At 37.7% G+C, this 6,346-nt stretch overlaps 1 non-coding gene across 1 annotated transcript; it reads right to left on the bottom strand.

The window, feature by feature from the left end:
• Positions 1–4,565: 4,565 nt before the first annotated feature.
• On the bottom strand, positions 4,566–4,721 carry LOC122800560. Its single transcript, XR_006364584.1, has one exon. It is a non-coding gene; the product is annotated as a U1 spliceosomal RNA (small nuclear RNA).
• Positions 4,722–6,346: the final 1,625 nt, after the last annotated feature.

The raw sequence follows: 6,346 nt of genomic DNA, 5'->3' as shown, positions 1-6,346 counted from the left end.
ATAATGGCCCTTATTTTCTTCTCCATTTTTATAAATAAGCTTACACTCAACCTTCCCCAACTTCCAGTCTTACTGTATGCTGATCATATAGTTATCTTCACTCCAATCACACAACCTACTCAATTCAACATGATCTGCAAAAATATTTCCTGTTCCTCATTAACTGGCTCAGTAGCAAAAAAAAAAAATACTTAACTCCTCAAAAAAATTATGTTCTTAGGAAACTCCACTAAAAGGCAAAAGAACTCTGAATCACTTCTTATTCTTGACCACCTTAACAATGACATTGAGCTGGTTAATATTTTCCATTACCTAGGATTCTGGCTTATTTCCTCACTTAACTTTCACCATCACCTTAAAAGCAGCTGGTTCCTTACTCTTCTGCCCCAACAAAATATACATCCTCTTCCACCCAACAAGAAATGCTATTGGCAAAGGGATTTTTCTAGCCTACCTCTTGTAGCATCTGCTTCCAAAAGAAACTCTACCACCATCCAAATATCTCCAACTCAATCTGCCACTACATTACTTTTTCTCCAAAGTATGAACACCACTGTTTTACACAAGCCAGAGCCAAATGAATGCTGGTTCAGCAATGAGCCAATTTACTCCTTGGCTCCCAAGTTCTCCATCTTCTGAAAAAAAAAACTCCTACCCCTCTACTTCCTCTAGCTTACTTATACAGGCTCCATCATGTAAACTTAGATCTCATAGCCACTGAGAGCCTGTCTTATAAGCACCTAAAAACAGACTTTGGTGCTCTAACCAATCCTTTTCCACCCTTGGACTGAAGGTTCTGAAGGGATCTTCCCTCAAATCTTAAAGACCTGTCAAACTGCTCCTACTTTCAGGCACAAATTAGGGAGCATCTCACAGTACAAGCTACTTGTAAATTATCTGCTTCAGGTCACACAACCAAGTGCCCCTAATCTCTGACACATTCTGTTTGTCATTTTCACTTCTTCTCTAACTCCTATTATGTTGCTAATCTAAGTGATGTAAATATTGTACAAAGTGTTTTTTTTTTTTTTTGCTGATTGCCTTCTAAAATCATTTTTCTGTTGTGTATTAACTATTCCTTTATTTTTAGAATGCTCATTTATTGTATAAATTATTCTTAGTTGTTTACACTTGATGTGTGTGTTCACATTCTGGGCTGAGATCAAAACTGGTCCAGTGGGATCAGTGCTCTACCCCAATTAACGAATTGTATAATTAAATAAATATAACCATATGATCTTTATACCTTTGATCACTTTGCCATATGAAAGGATAATTTCCAAAATATTTTTTGATCTGGATGGATAATTACTATCTCACTAAGTGGGGGGACCTCCTAAGTGAGTTTTAAAACAACCAGTCTTATGCAACAATCACGGCAAATGTATTCCAGTCACTTGAGGTAGAGTATTTTTTTTTTCCTGTGATCACACACATTCATTTCCCTCCTGCTGCTGCTATAATATGCTAATACCATGTTCATAAATTTATCTCAGGAAAACTGGCTTATCTAACCATAATTCCCATTTCCACGTCTGCCTTTCCTTCCCACTGCCTCATGGGTGTAGTATCTGTAATGGCCATAGTTTAATGTGATTAGCTGACTGAAGTTTCCTCACAAACCTACTAACATTGTAAATGCTTCCATTACTGTGTTTTTTAGTGGCTGCTACCTGTCCTGCTCTGCCTTTGTCATCACTTCTATAACTAGCTGTTTCTTCTTCAAATTTCATGTGGATGTGCCAGTTATTGCAATGTATAGTAGAGTATGTCTTTGAGTAATCTAATAAAACTTAGTGTACACAGTGGTTGACGTGTGATTTGTATTGCTTCTGAAGTTGCTGCCATGGTAATAAAGTGTGTGGTTATTCTCTTACCATCTCCTGAATATCTGTGTTGGACCACCTAGCAGGTAATATCTACAATGTGATTCTGAATCCACTACCCAATAAGTAGTTTATGATGTCAATCAGTATCATACTGTTAACTTCAGAATTTGACCTTTCCAGATATTTGATCCCTTTGTAACTGTTATAGCTGGAAGACAATATTGTTCATTTTAAGAAAATATGAGGAACTCAATTTTAAAATAGAAACAAGCATGCAAAATGACAATGAGAAACATTAACTAACAAATATCAAGTTTTAGTGACAGTATATGCCTTTATCAGACAGCCAAAAATAACTGAGCAGAGAAATTAGAACATTTTGAACAAAAAAAGTTACACCTCAATAGACAAATGTGAAATTAATGCAATTTAGATGAAAGAGTTTCCATTTCTTTTATATGCAGCTGAAAATCCTGAACTTTCTGCAGTTTTTTCCATTTCCTTTCAAATACAGCTGACATATCTGTCATGGTTTTCATCTTGGCACTCACTCCATCAGTATAATTGGCATTACTTGGCCATTTTTATAAGCAAGCAGTGAATGCAAAAATTCAGTCTCTAGAGCATTGCACCTCAAAACTTCTCAACACAAGACTCCTTAATAAACCCACAAATAATGGGGGGGGGGGGCAAAGTCCCCAAAATAGGAGTAATTTGTAAATATTGTTTCAATACATTTAGAGTCATAGAGTAAAATATTTTGCATTAGCATGCATTCTCTGAATGGTATGGCATCTGAAACATGAATGTCTGACATTATGTAGGGATGTCAAACCTCAAGGATTTGTCAGAAAACTACAGTTTTTTGAGGAACAAACCAAAACTATGAGACAAAGCCTGGACAAACAGTGAAAATCTGGACAGTTGAGATGTATTTATATTAGCATTGCTTCAGGTTTAACTGAAATGTAAAGTCATAACTTTTCTTGTGACTGGAGATGTTGCAATTAAGGTGCTTAATATCTTTAACATTATTAAAGAAAGGTAGCCTGATTAGGTTGTCACTAAAGATGAGTTCCAATAATACAGTGAGATTGCCAGATATTTACCATGTGCCCTTTTTTCAATAGAAATCAGGGTTTGCCGGAATCTAATTATATATCTAAACTTCTCTGAGATCAAATTCCTTGATCCTCAAGTCCCCAGTGTGCAAAATACCAATAACGTTGTCCTATAGGAAATTACTCTTACTGCAGTTTGTATGTATGTGTGTGCACCAGTAGGGATTCCTTTGTTTGGGAGACATATCCCTTTTTCATGATTGTACAACCATGGAATTGGTATATATAAGTAGTGGGGTGGGGGATTGCCTCTCCTTGGGTATACGGCATGGGGGGGGGGGACTTGCCCACCTCAAAAACACAAGTTAATTTTTATCTTGTTTGTTTTTCAGCCATTTGAGTTCAACAGACTGGTTCCTTGCAGACTTGCACCCCAACCATTCATAGTGGAAATTAATCAACTGATGCATACAAGACTGAATTAAGACACAGAGCTAAAGAATATGAGTTTGTTAAAAAAGAAAAAAAAAAGAATATGAATTTGGTGAACTGCACAGTTCACAGCTGAAAAATTAAATTGCCTGCAGTATTAAAATTAGAATGTAAGAAGTAAAGTTTTGTTAGAGTCTAAATTAACAATGGATAAAGCTGTGAATGTATGTACCACAGTGCAGTTAACCAGTATTCATATTAAAGAGCTTGTTGAAGATGTAGATGTGTGCAAAATTAAAATAAAGCCAATATTTGGTGGCACTAAACAGAAAAATGTTATTAAGATATATGCAATATAAGAAAAGCTTCAAATGGCGTGGTAGGAAAGAAAGTTACTGCCATACACATGTCTGATGACATATTAAAAATGAAAGCATTTCGCTCAGCAAACAACATTTTGTTAAAGCTGTGGCTATCAGCAAAATAAAAAGCCATGTTCAGTACTCAGTACAAAGCACAGGAAGTGTATACAGTTTAACTGCTTTACTTAAGTATGCAAGTTAAGGAAAAAAGGGCAGAAAAGTGTTCTGCAAGTGACTGGTGTAAATAAAACTGATAGTAGTGTAGCTATTGACTTAAGCAGTTGTCTGACTGACCAGCACTAGGCAGAACTGGATAATTTGTTTATGTATGCATTTGACAATTAAGTCTGTGTGTACTATTTCCACACTGGTCACAGAAACGCATCAGTATGGATAGTGTAAAACAATCAATGAACTGAAAGCTGTAGGTAAATGGAAGATTGATTTCAATTAAGTTAGGCACTGGAGCAGAAGATGTGATTGTAAGTGAAATATCATTCAAAGTACAGAGCTTGAAAAGCTTGTTGTCAAACTTATAAGCTTCATTACTAGTCATAAACTGAAACCTGTGAGTCCAATTAAGCTGTGTTGTATGGGAAAAAATAACGTGTGCAATTTGCTGTTTTACATTGTGTTAATATAGGTTCATAGGTTCATAGGTAGGTACTAGGCTATTGGCCCTAGGGCCTATATAAGCCTAGCCAAAAAGGTACTCTGGCTTTTGCTACCCAAGAAATTATTTTCCTGTACCCCTGTCGATCAGAGCCACAGAAGTGATCCCCGGGGTGAATTTCCCATCCAATCATCAAGATTTTTCTTGAAGAGTGCTAATGAGGAGCTCTGTTTGACATAAATAGGTAGTCTGTTCCAGAGTATAGGAAGTCTCTGGGCAGGAATCTATTCCTCCAGCATGTTCTGTTTATTGTGGTGACTTGGGGAAATCACAGGGGTCAACCCAACTGAAATGTGCAATAGAAGAGCCTCATCCTGGGGGAACCACCTTCTTGATCGTGGTACTACCCCTGCCAGGTAAGTAAGCAAGATTAAAATACACTCATAAATGATCTACATATTAACAGTGACCATGACTTGTATGGCTATAATCTCAACGATTTGAAGAACTGCAGGGAACATGATTTACTTGCTCATGAGGCACATCATTCACATATTTGCACAATTATGCAGTACTTTTTGTTACGCTTCTGAAACAAAGGACAGTGTATAATGATATGGGATCACAGAGTATAAATAACATTTGACTTAAATGTTTCATTTTATATTTTTAAGCAATATACTGACTTATTTACTGGACTTGACTTCATGGCTTTAGTTATCTTACTGAAAATGACATATAAATGCAAATTCAAAACAAAAAAAAAATGGAAGCTTAATGTAAACAAAACCAAATGAGCATAAAACGTTAAGATGGCAGGGGAAGAAAGTATCCAAGCAAAAATGGACTCTGTTCTGCACTTTTGTTCTTTTAATGTAATTCACAAGAACTTTGTCAGAAACAGGCCCACAGTTCTCACAACACTTAAATACCCAAACCAACACATCATATAACCAATCGATTAACGTAATAGTCAATAAGTACAATAAACTTAAGTCTCTGTTTTACACATATCCTGGAAAAGAGCTACTTAAATAAGTTTAAAAAATCATAGGGCAGGATTCACGAAGGCTTGCACGGAGTCTAAGAGTCGTGTAAGACTCCATGCAGCCCTCGCGATCCAGGAACAGCCCGAAATTCCGTGTAAGAGACCAGCTAAAACGTCTCTTACATGGACTGGGCGTGGATATGCTAATCACCTCACTTGCAGCCGAAAGGCATGCAAATGAGGTAGATTAGCGATCCACGAAGCTGAAACCAGCCCGTGTAAGAGTCGTGTTAACTGCAGAAATGTACTCAGTTGACAGCTGAGTACATTTCAGCAAATAACACAATGGAGCCATGTTAGCTCCAAATAAAGGGTGCATATGTGTCAGGCAGCATGCCAATGGCTAAATATGTGGGCATTGGCAAGGTACCCCGATGCAAATATGAGAAAAAAATAATTTTTTTTCGGCGATTGCCGATGTTTAAACGCAGCGCAGCCCCGCGCAAATGGGCTGCGCTATATAAAACATAAAAATAAAGGTTATAAACCCACAAATGTGGGTTTTATGCAATACATGGATTTACAATGCAGGGACCAGCAGACCAAAAACAACATGGCCACCGTTTAGTGGTTGCTAAGGGGGGAAGCTGAGTCTAAGACATGTAACTAAGCATTAGTAGGCAATCTGATGTAAATGAGTGTTAGGATACTGAATCCCACTGTCACATAGCAAATGAGCACATTCCGAGTAGTGCTAGAGTTACATAAGGGGGGAGGAACACAGTAGGAGATAGGTGACATCACAGGGGGGAATGGCAGAAAGAAATGCAGTTCATTGGAGGTCAGTGTTACATGACATATGTCAGGCACATATCATGGAAAGAGGAGTGCCACAAGATAAGCATGGGAAAGTCAAGAAATGGAAGGTGTACACTGTTGCCAACACCAAAGTTTCTTGCTGGGCATGCATGCGCACGTGTGTGCGCCAGGAGGCGCGAGTAGGGCAGTGTGCGTACGTGTAAGGTAGACTGAGCATGTGGGAGCCTGTTGGCAGACTTGTA

This window comes from Protopterus annectens, chromosome 4.part0 (genome assembly GCF_019279795.1).
Source record: "Protopterus annectens isolate FY-2018-M chromosome 4.part0, PAN1.0, whole genome shotgun sequence".
Lineage (NCBI taxonomy): Eukaryota > Metazoa > Chordata > Ceratodontiformes > Protopteridae > Protopterus > Protopterus annectens.
The sequence above is the reverse complement of the archived record's forward strand: the minus strand, read 5'-3'. Positions and strand labels throughout refer to the sequence as shown.